Source organism: Anarrhichthys ocellatus, unplaced genomic scaffold (genome assembly GCF_004355925.1).
Source record: "Anarrhichthys ocellatus isolate YVR2014 unplaced genomic scaffold, GSC_Weel_1.0 scaffold10, whole genome shotgun sequence".
NCBI classification, from domain to species: domain Eukaryota; kingdom Metazoa; phylum Chordata; class Actinopteri; order Perciformes; family Anarhichadidae; genus Anarrhichthys; species Anarrhichthys ocellatus.
Window position 1 is genome coordinate 2,565,595 of NW_022280040.1, and position 12,692 is coordinate 2,578,286.

General features: G+C 38.1%; 1 non-coding gene across 1 annotated transcript; it reads left to right on the forward strand.

The window, feature by feature from the left end:
* The first annotated feature begins 568 nt into the window (after positions 1-568).
* On the forward strand, positions 569-640 carry trnae-uuc (transfer RNA glutamic acid (anticodon UUC)). Its single transcript has one exon. It is a non-coding gene; the product is annotated as a tRNA-Glu (tRNA).
* The last annotated feature ends 12,052 nt before the right edge of the window (positions 641-12,692 follow it).

The following is a 12,692-nucleotide window of genomic DNA, read 5'->3' on the forward strand; positions in this document are numbered from 1 at the left end:
TACCATTATTTGCACAGTGTAGAGGGTGAAAAAATTCACTATTGCAAATGCCGGTGAAATATGGTCGATATGTAAATCAACATTTTCAGATAGTCGGTGAAAAAACCCACTTTTGGGTCACGACCCACCAGTTGAGAATCACTGGTCTACACAATGTCAAAAAAAGTAATTAAAAAACTTAGTATAGCTTGTCAAAAAAAGTTATAAAATATCATGTTGAAAAAAGTCATACAAATGTCATAGTATATTATGTCAAAAAAAGTCATAGTATAGCATGTCGAAAAAACTCATATTACAGCATGTCGAAAAATGACATTATTTAGTTTGTCTACACATGTCAAAAAAAGTCATTAAAAGTCTTGGTATACTATAGCCTGTCGAAAAAAGTCCTAAAAGGTCACAGTTTAGCATGTCTAAAAAGTCATAAGTTAGTCTCTACACAATGTCAAAAAAGTCATCAAAAGTCTTGGTATAGCCTGTTGATTAAAGTCATAAAATGTCGAAAAGAGTCATAAAAAAGTCATAGTATAGCATGTCAAAAAATGTCTTTGAAATAGTCAGAAATATGTCCCATATGGTCTAGCGGTAAGGATTCCTGGTTTTCACCCAGGTGGCCCGGGTTCAACTCCCGGTATGGGAACAGGATTTTAAGATTATGATACACAATGCAAATCGAAAAGTCTTAGTATAGCATGTCAAAAAAGTTCATAGTATAACGTGTCGAAAAAGTCATAATGTAGTGTGTCTACGCAATGTCAAAAAAAGTCATGTATAGCATTTTCAAAAAAGTCATACTATAGCATGTGAAAAAAAGTCATAAAAAGTCACAGTATAGCATGTCGAAAAAAGTCATAGTGTAATGTGTCGAAAAAAGTCTTGAAAAATTTCTTTGAAAAAGTTACAAATATGTCCCATATGGTCTAGTGGTAAGGATTCCTGGGTTTCACCCAGGCGGTCTGGGTTTGACTCCCGGTATGGGAACAGGATTTTAAAAAGAGAGTACAGAAAAATAAATCAAAAAGTTATAGTATAATATAGCATGTTGAAAAAATACTCATGGTATAGTATGTTTAATAATTCATTAAAAACTCACAGTACAGTATGTTGAAAAAATATATAAAAAAGTCACAGTATAGCATGTCAAAATAAGTCATTATATAGTTTGTCGAAAAAAGTCATAAAAAATACAACGGATACAACGGCGTCTGGGTCCAGATCCGGACCGCGGTCCGCCTATTAGTGACCCCTGGTATAGTATGTCGAAAAATGTCATAAAAATATTCATAGTATAGCAATCATGAAAAACTATCATGAAAAATGACATCGTTTAATATGTCAATAAATGTCATGAAAAAAAGCCTTAGAATGGTGTGATGAAAAAATATATAAAAAGTCATAGTATAGCATGTTGAAAATGTCTGATAAAAAGCCATATTACAGAGTATTGAAAAAAATATGAAAAAAGTCACAGCATATTACGTCAAAAAACGTAATGAAAAAAGGCGTAGTATAGTATGACCGAGAATGTCATGAAAAAAATATCATAGTATTGTAATGTGGAAAAAACTATTGTGAAAAAAGTTCTAGTTTAACTATGTCAATAAATGTCATGAAAAAAAAATCCTTGAATAGTGTGTTGAAAAACATGAAAAACTTCATGAAAACAAGTCATAGTATACTATGTAGAAAATACTATCATGATAAAAAGTAATAGTATAGTATGTCAAAATATGTCTGATAAAAAGTCACATTATAGTGTTGAAAGAAATATATAAATAGTCGTAGTATAGTATGTCAAAGAATTTCATAAAAAAACAGTCATAGTACAATGCTGAAAATACTATTATGAAAAAAAGTAATTCTATAGTTTGTAGATTTTTTTTTACCAGTATAGTACATCAAAGACATGTCAGAAAATATCCCAGTATACTATGCCAAAAGGAGAGTTTCATAAAAATGTCAAAGAAAATTCATATTAAATGCCATTCTTTTGTTTGTCACAAATATGCCGTATGATCATAGTTTAATATGACATACAAAATGTCATAAACAATAGTTTTCCAAAACTGTGGCCCGCAGGCGTGTGGTGGCCCTCAGAAACATGCAATGCGGCCCTTGAACATTACATGAAATGCATGCATTATATTTGAATCATACAGTATGCAGTCCATTTCAGTGCTTTTACCTTCAATACCTTACTCTTCCCAGCTACTACATCCAGCTGCACCCCCCCTAAGAAGCTTCCGTCCGGTTGGGAATGAAAACTTGTAAGCTCTTGGTGGCACGCCTTGAGTGCTGTGGGAATAAGGTTCAGTCATCAATGCCAGTGCTGTCAGCCAATGTCAGCATTATGAATGGACCACTCTGCAGTTTATTGTGGAACTGATGGAAAAGATGTTTTGTATTATATTTGCACTTTTCCTCAATTATATGCTAAATTGGAAATCCTTATTCAAAACTTTGAGAAGCCCTGTTTTTCCGCTATTTCTTTCTCTCTCACTTCCTGAGACACCTTGCCGAAGATCAATAGCTCATCACAAGGCCCATTAGCAAAGAGGATAAATCTAATGGGGTGCTGAAATGAAGAGTTGGTGTAATCCGAAGCAGTTAAGCCTGATTCTAATTGTTAGTTGAAAAGAGGTAGAGAAGGATGGGTTACGGGCTGTTTTTAAATAGGGCACAAATTAACACTGATTAATCCCGTGAACAGCTTTTGTGGCGGACTCGTCTTTAGAGCCACATATGTGATTTTCAATGTAATTGCAAGGTCAGCCAAGTTTTAAAAAAGGGATAGCGTGAGGAAGAATTGTTCATTTTAATAAAAACAGAACTGAACTCCCATCTTTGTGATATTAATGTTTCATTTTGTTGTATAATGCGGGTCGTCTCGGAGTACAAGTGTTTATTTCTTTTATAGGGATGTTACTCTTACTTGTATGAGCCATTATTACCAGATTTGTACGGAACATGGTGATTGCTTTCCTGGACCCTGTAATGATCGTGAAGTAAAACAGGTGCCCAGTCATTACGCTTCCTCATTCTCCATTGTTTTCTAGTTAAAGGTAATCAATTTTCGTATGAGCATGAATCCCTTAAGTGTTTCACTGCCTGCGTTGAGGGCTTTCATTAATCAACTAGACCAACCAGGATGCTTAGTCCTTTGTTGTAAATTCTGAAAATGGCAGTAAAACAAAAAACTTCATAATGAGTAAAAATGAAAGATATTACAGCACCAGAAGAGGCAATAATACGAGTAACTCCCTCCGTTTTGTTTTCTCTCTTGCCTGCATCCATCTCCACCGTCATCTCTCCTCTATCTGTCGACTTCTCTCGTTCACTAACTTTCTTTTCTCTTTCATCTCCTCCCTTCCTGTGGCTCATGAAGGGCTTCATTTGTCATCCAGCAGGTGATGAGTGCAATGTTTTTCACCCTGACCTCTGCTCTGTTTCTAATGAGGTATGAGCTATGCTGCTTCATGCTCCCGCAAGAAGACTGAGACCTGGGTAGTAAAAACTTTTCCAATATTCTTAGCCTTCAAAGGTGCCAGATGTGATGAATTTTCCACATGGGAAACTGCAATTACAGGTAAACATGTGAGCCTGTACCCAGGTAATAAAGCATTTTAAGTAAAATTACAAAAAACTAAATCAGTCTGAGAACATAAATATTCACCACCTACTCTTTTCACATATTACATATCGTTTCCCCTACCATCTGTTTCTGTAAATGTGTGTCTCGGTTGAAAAAATGTCATCTTTCACCGTAAGCCTTCACAAACAAAGGATTTAGCCTATCAACATGACACATGTCATGTCTTCTGTTCAAATCTTAGCTAACCTGTCACAGTCATTCGTCATGGTTTTAGTCACAGCAAAAGCACTTTCTAAAAAGAACTACGAGCTACAACAAGGTCATCCACGTACTTTTATAGAACTTGTGAAAAGGCTTTTTTAACCAGTGCAAATAAACTCTGATGGAAAAAGTCTTTACCGAAAATGTAACGTAGGTTTGTGATAGCGGATTATGGGAAAATGTGAGGGTGGACAATAATGCATTTACTCAAGCAGCCTACTGTAAATGCAAGTACTGTACAAGAAAAATCTTGAGATACTTGTATAGTAGAATTTGTATCTAATACTTTTTTACTTAAACTTTCAATAACTACATTTGGGGGCCATTTAAGGGCACTGGAGACAAGTTGTAAACAAAACGTTGATATATCATCCACTCTGTTCAACCAACTGGTTTCAAACTGCGTCTGGGATTGAGGGAGGAGTTGGTTCAGGTTAGATGACTTCTGAAACATCAAATGACATCATAGTTGAAGGCTTAAACGAACAAAGAGCCTGAAGTATGTAATCAGCCATCTTTCACCACTGGTATTAAGCAGGATTTAGTTACAGCAGTATGCATAGGTTATAATAAACTTTGTTTTAAATGAGCTGGCAGGTCTGCGTACAAATTCCTACACCTTAACAAAGACATTTACAGGCTTTACTATTCATTTGTGATTGCAAAGTTATAGTTGCTACATTCCCATCCAATGGCTTACAACATACTGATTGTATATAAGGCGAGTGAGCTGCCCAGATGACATTTAATCATCTCTCAAATTTGTTCAGAATGAGGGTTTTGGGTGGTTCAGATAGAGCTATTGTTTTAGTTTTCAACAGTGATGGCTCATACGTCCAATCCATCCATTGCTGCTGCTATCTGGAATTAAACTGAAAATGCTGAGAGACATGTTGCGTGACCTCGGCACCATGGTGGTGGAGCAGAGGGTAGAGCTGAGGAGACTGGAGACCAGAATGAGAGACACTGAGCTTTCGGGCAAAGGAAAATACAAGTGAAGTTTTGCTTCTGACAACTGAACTGGGTAACACGTCGAAAGAGGTGGAGGAGCAGAGTGCAGAGCTGTTGGTTGTTAAGCACAAGATGACTGAGCTGGGGAAGGAAAATGCAGGTAGAAATATTTTATATTAATGTATTTACATATAGAAATATCTAAAGTAGAACTGCTAACAACTCCTAGACAAGAGACAGATTATATTTTACAATAATATGTTTTTTTTCTGATGTATGACGATCAAAAGTAAAAGTACATAAGGAAGGTTGAGGGAAAGCGGGTACATCTCACACACTCTGCAACAAACAGTAAACAGATGATTCACAACAGTGTTGAAGAATTGCTCCTTATTCTGAGGATTAAAATAAATGGGATCCTGATTCTATGGATGCAGAAATAATATCCACGATGATTCACAGGCATACAGTATGTGCACATTTTCTTGCTTCATAACTGTCAGCTCTGCTGTGAAATACTAAAGTCCTTTAGTTGTAAAAGTTTCCACAGAGTCAATATTTTGGTTTGTTTGAAGTTTGGTTTAAAGGACTTCATTATGACTTCTATCACTGTTTATTCGTTCAAATATTGATTCAAATGTTGTGTTATCTTCAGGAATAAATTAGTTTTGCTCAAGGCTATGCTGAATATTTTTATATGATTTCTAATGAAAGTTTTTACAACAGGTTGGAGATTGTTTTTGAATAGATGTGTTGAATGTATATTAGCCGCTTATTCTTTTCCCCTTAAAAAAATACAATTATAGTGCAATCAGCAGAACTGTCGGGTTTTGGACAGAGAGTGGCAGCCAGTGGGAAAGACCTCGACACAGGTCAGGAGAGTTGCACTATTAAAGGAGCATTAAGTAAGATACCGACAATGATATAAAGACCAAGCCTTTATTCTAGTGTGGCTTGTGTCTGAATGATCAATGAGGCAGTTTCAGGTTAAATAATTATAAAAGAGCATTTGATTTTTTTTCATACTACTCACATATTACTAATTATTAATTAGTTGAGAAAGTTTTATGAAACATACAAACTCCCTCACACAGAACACAAGAAAGTAGCATCAGTTACTAGAACCAGCTAACCTTGTTTTAAAAAAAAATCTTTTTTTACAAATCTTCACAAATGATGACCTCCACTATTACTAATATTCACTGTACTTATATTTATTATTGAAAAGATAATAAAAAATGTCCTCGCTCTTCTGTCTGCACTATCAGAGCAAGAAATCGATTGGCAGCCCATAACAAGAAGCAGAAGAGCAGAAGGTCAGCACCACGACTTAGCTGCAGCTCCAGAACAATGAAATACATCTACTGCAGAAAGAGTCTGCAGATGAATTAGATGAATGACTTGAAGCTAAAAGGTTAAAAATCAATTTATTTTATTTAAAGCCTGAGAAAGTCACATAATGTAAATTGAACTATTAATGTCTATAGCACAACTATTTGAAGTCTAATTAAAAAAACAAAACAATAGGTTTTCCATTTTACTTGTTATACTTAGTCTGGATATCTCAGGTGAAAGATATGTAGATATATAATTCAGTTTTATTGAATTGCTTTTGTTTCCAGTTCCTTACAGTATATAACAATGTTGTCAGTGCGCACAACAATGACATTTTCTGAGCATTGACCACTATTTATCCCTAATCTAGCACATTTTTCGAGGCGTGAGTAGCTCCTCATTTTCCATTGTAATTTGCATCATGGGACCATGGTGTCCATCAACACCACACACAAACAAATCTACCAACCTTACAGAACATGCTGTCATTTTTTGCAGTGGGTGCACTCATGCGACACATTGAGATACAGCCACTGAAGAAGATAATTCAGGCTGGCAGCTTGAGACCGCTGCTACTGTGACATGACTTACTCTTCTCATTGCAACATAAATCCAATTCACACTTCGAAAATGGAAGTGTACTTGAAGGGGAACTGCACCGATTCTACACATCAATGTCTGTCCTGCTCACCTGAAAGCTAGGCTATCTGCTCCTACCACTTGGTGCTGCAGCTGCTGACGCTGCTGCTATTCATATCACCTTCCACAGCTCCACCTCCAACCCAGAATCCTCCTGTAGGCTCTGAGTCTAACATACTTTCAGTCCGAGTTGCATAACTGAAATATGTTTACAGCTGTCTTGAAGAAAAGTTGGAGAATTTGGACTAAAAACATTTAGCTTAACGTTTTCTAACCAACATTGGCAATGCTTATAATCCCACATCAGGCACAAGTAACAAACAGATCCAAGCTGTTCACATTCCTAATTGTCACTATGCTTTATGAATAAAAAGTTATTTTCACTGACGTTCTTATTCAGGCAGGGTTCGTTGCACCAGTCAGAGGAGTCTACTTCTTCAGATTTACTGCATTTGACGACTGCAATTGGGAAATTTTGGACTATACTTATACCGCAATAACCAGAAAACACAGCAATAATGAAGGTCATTTGTGCCTGTCCAATGCATTAACTCTTCAATTAAATGAAGGAGATGTGGTGTACGTGCAGCTTTCCGCTGGATACGGTCTTGATGATAATCAAAATAATCACTTTCAGTGGCTTCTTACTTTTCAGTATGTAAGTGATGTTCATGGTCATGCTTGTTTATGGTGAACCAAGACATGAGTAAATACTAAATAATCAGCTTTTGACTAGTCATCCCGAAGAATTTAACTGTTTTTTGACATTTTATTCTGATGAAAAAGCCTTAAGTGACCTGCTGTTAAGATTGAATCTGAGTTGTATGAACTGCAAGTCAATTTAGAGACATATTCTGTTGTTGTTTCTGTTAATGAAGAGAACAGGGCCACAAGGTGGATTGCTTTGTTTGGATTAAATCGTTAATTACTTCTATGTTGCCATCTCAAGATGAAAAACACATTTGTTGGCACACTTGATCAAAGGTGAGCTTAGTGAGAAATGCTTCATTGCATTTGCCGAAAGAAAACAAAAAAAAATGTGCCAGATGCTAAAAAAAGAAAAAAATAGAAAAACATTTCAAGTTTATACATGAGCACAAACTAAAAATCCCGTGAGGCTGTACATTGAGCTAAATGCTAACCAGCTAAAAGCTAATGAGCTAAAAGCTAATGAGCTACATGCTAACGCACTCACAATGACAACGCTAACATGCACGTGCTAAGCAGGTTTAATATCCATCATGATTACCATCTTTTAGTTTGCTAGCCTGGTAACATTTGCTAAACCAAACACAAAGTACAGCTGAGTCAGATTTCAGATTAACTCACCGAAAACATCAGTTTATAAAATATGATGGATTACTAAAGATGAAAGAACCAGACTATATTTATTGAAATAGTTAGTATTAGCTCCACCTCAACCAACTACCCCACTATGTTAAAAACACCCTCCACCCAGCAGTAGTCTGCTGGTGGGGGGAGAGGACACAACCAAAATACAAGTCGTTTTCTCGTTTCTGCATCTTTGGATATAATCGAATTAACTAAATATAAAAAGAAGCTCTGTAGCTCTGTTTTCAAACTTCTATAATTATTTTAATTAACATCTTATTTAAAACAATGGAGTACAGCTCTGACTTGGGACATCAGTATTGGCCACTGACATTGCACTTTTAGAGACACCGTTGATAAGACCCGCTGTACGAAACACCATAGCTGTCATCAACGGCCCCTGTGAGTGAATCTAGCCCTGACAGAGCCCTTCTGTTCTGAAAGGTCTCCTTCTGCACAGATACTGAGGAAGCTGAGCAGCGCCAGAGCAGCTGGGCACGCTGAGGAGAATCAGGACTTGTGGGGAAGCTGGCAGGGGAAGATGGAGGAGACATAGTGGGTAATTGAAGCGCAGCGATATCCGCCATTTTGGCTCGTTACCTAAATAACAGCTTTGATAGAGGTGAATAGGCCCATAAAGGGTTGTGGTGGAGCTGATAAGCTTCAGTGTGGCTTGGCTGGTGTTGCGAGGCTCTTGGCATCCATGAGGGCTCTTGGCTTCCTGCAGCTGAGACCTGGATCGGCGAGACGGGCACCTGGGATTCCAGATGTCTTGGGGTGGAATCTATGGTGGCATCTCTCAACTGGCATTAGTGCCTATGGTGACATTCATCCTTCAGTCTGGCATGATGGAACTGGCAGAATCGAGCCAGCTTCCGAGCCACACATATCTGTCTGAGTGAGCTGAGCTGAATGTTGTACTTCTGTCTGGGACCAAGAGAAAGCAAGAGTTTGTGCAGGAAACTAGGACTGCCGCGTTATCTGGAAACTTGGAATTCATACAGATGCTAATGAAATGAGTATAGATTCCAAACATGAGCAGTAAAAACACATTTTCCTAGAAAATGTCACTGAAATGAAAAATATTTATCTTTAAGCATGCAGCCAGGGCATTATGGAGATTAGAGCTGCTTTGAAAAATCTCTCTCATCTGTTTGCTTTGAACACGTAGCAATGTTAATCTGGACTAAAGCTGCATTAAGGAATGTTTGCTTCAAAACATACAAGTACGGAGAAAGATATTCTTAAGAGGATGATCTAATGCTTTGGGGGATAGTTAAAGAATCTTCTGTCTGAGTCGGTCTATTTACAGCCTCAAAGTAACAACAAATTAAGTGGCAAATCCACAGGGCTTCACCTTGGCCTCAGGTGGAAACAGATACAGAATTAGTGTAAGGTGCAATGCTGTGAGAGAGTATCTCATTTAAAGGATCTGTGTGTCTGTGTGCGCACAGATGACCGTGCACTAACTGTAAACCCCGCTGTTCAAGGATTCCACTGCATGACAGGCGTCGGTAATCACTGTTATTTTCCTGCTGCAAAAAACACAACATTTCATGACAGCTCATAAATTGTTGAGCAGTCTTCAGTCTTCCCTGGGGTTGTTTAGTCAACATCTACTTCCATCACTTCTCAAAGCTCATACAAACATAACGCAACAGCATACATTCATCACTGGGTTTTCCCCCTGAAAGCATTTTTCAAAGTTCACTGTGTTGCCTGCATGGGGTCTCGTCCCACACTCAGCTATTAGTTCTCTTCTGATTCTCCCCACAATGACAGAATTTTTTTTCTGCGGGATTAACCATTTGTGTTGAATAACAACAGCCGATGCATTTGTAGTCAGGGTACATCATTTTGGGGGTATTTGTATAGTTAATTTTGCTATATTACCGACAAGGCGACACATATGCACAGGAGTTGCTGAAAGGCCAGCTAAAGAACAGTAATTCATGTGAATGGGAGAAACTCTGGTCTCGAGAGGCAAAAAGAAGTGTTTAATGGGACGTTCACGCTCTGTTACCTGCCTGACAGGAACAATCTCACTCACTCACCTTGTTTGCCACTCAGTGGCCTCTGTATACAGGCTGCTAATTAACAGAGCTCCTGAATGCTGCATGAGCAGAATGGTTGCATGCGCAGAGAAACCTGGCTCATTTGGAGAAAGCTATTTATAGTAAATGCATTTTATATTCAAATCACATCACAAAGGTATCAGTCAAACAAGTATTCAGAAATTGGCCATGGTAGCAGAGCTTTGATACTCTAGATGAGATGTGTATTGGTCTTTATTTTAGGTCAAATAGAGATATTTGGACACCACAGTAATACAAATATAATTATTTTAATGTAACTGACGTTTTTCTATACTTAAAAAAAAATTATTTTGTTCTTGTAAATCCATGACCAACATTTTGTCATGATCTGAACTGACCTTTTTAGAAGCCTAAAGTAAAAAATTCCATTCGACCAACAGATGAAAACATATAGTAGTGTCCTTATAAAGGTGTTAAAAATTTGACTTTGAGCATTTCTACTGCTTCTCAACGGCTCTAAACATGGTGACGGATAAGTCGGCGGATAGCAGCTAACTGTGCTAGCAGCGCTAACAGTGTAACATCAAAGGTGCTGGCAGAATTAAGAGCTAACAGTGTTTAGCTGATGGGGACAAGGCCGTTGAACGGTTGAATATTATATAGAGCACCTTTAATAGTAGATTTATATAATTTTTATTTATTATTACATATTTGCTCATGCTTAACTCACAACATTTTGTGAGACTGAAAGAGATAATGATGTAAAAAAGCTGCCAACCTCAGTACATAAAATATGTGTAGTTAATGCTCCAAAAGAAACAGGAGCTCAGCTGGCAGTGCAGATGCTGTGAGGTAAATGCTGATATCAGTGTTGATGTTTAGCAAGTATAACGTTTACCATATTCACCAAATTGGTTCAGTGTGTCAGCATGCTTAGATTTGCTAACTCACAAACTACAACTGAGGGGAATGCCATTAGTTTTGCAGGCATTTAGTCACAAAGCAAAGAATAGATGAAAAGTTAGAGGGTTGCCACAGTCAGTAGGATACATCATCTGGGAACCATGAATTTCTGAACCACCGTTTACATACACATACAGAAAAAATAAGCTGATGGTAGTCCATCTCTCGCTGTGGGTCACATAACACTTTGACATCTTTATACATGCAAGCATGTAAATGTCAATTTCTCTGACAGGCACAAGCCCTGCTCTTGTGACCTTTAGCAGTCCCAAAATGCTACTTTGGGAAAGCAATTTATTGTCCCCAGCTCTGCTGTCAAAGAGGAATGTCACATGTGTCTGACTACGAGCTGTATAGCTCATGTTGCTAGGATGGTGCTGAAGGAGCTTCACTTGGCTGGCTGTAGATTTGAGTGTGTGTAGGAAATATACATTATGTGTGCATTCAGTAATTATTCATCAATAAAGGCTTGGTAGGTCAATTCTTTTAGGGATCAACAATGAGGGAGAAATCACACCACTTTCCAACCTTTGACAAACATGTACATGTCAGGGTTCAACGTTATTTAAACGTTTTTTCAAGTAGCTACTTGCCCAAGGTACATTTTTTTTACCTGCTCGTATACAAATGGTTTTATTCATTAGCGGTTATCAAATAACAACAAAGACTAAAGTTAACCGTCACGTTTCATCTTTATTTAAGTAAATTTATCAGAACTAGGAAACCGTGTCTCATAGATGCGAAGCAACAAACATTCATCATCAGCTCCGGAAAAAAACAATGCGTTTAATTTCTGCAGCCAAATCTTATTTCGGACAAACCTCATTGTTGAGCCCTGCATGTGCACACACTTGCACATACACCCACTGTCCTCCAGCCCCTATAAACTATGTGCATATGTGCAATCTGTGTCTGCATCACTTTTCCAGGTAGTAAGAGTGGACTCAAGGTAGACAGATTGATTCTCTGGAGTCACACGGCGCTGGGCTGTACATTGGGCTGGATCAGGCCCCCCCCTAGCTCAAACCGACCAAATGGTGGGGTGATTAATAACACCCCCTCCATTACCCTCAGCACACAGATGGGATGTCAAGTTGAAGGTTGATGGAGAACAGCACTGTGTGTGGTGTTACACGCCACCATACAGATTAGAGTTTGGTCTTCAGCCCTGCTCCACCTTTACCCTGCTGCCTTGCGCGATTTGTATCCTTCCGCTATCCTTCTTCTGCTGCTGATGCCATTTGTCACTGCAGGGCTGTGCTGAAGTCTCCTTTAAAAGTTGGGTGTAGGGACTCTTCTACTCCGATTTTGAGTGATTTATGAAGTGCTGGTGCGTGCTCACCGTGCTGTCGTATAACAGTACTTTCCTCGAGGAACATCAAAGTCTTCAAAGTTGTCAGAGCAAACCACACAGGACAGAAGTGTCCCACACTTGTAACTGCTTTCACTCGGGTTGAAGCCATCTTCAGGTCATTTATAAGAGCGGCAGAGAAAGCCAAATTTTACGAGATCGAGGGCACCAAAGCTCTACAAATGAGATATTCTAAAAATTTATCTGTACAACTCACACTCTGACAAGTCTG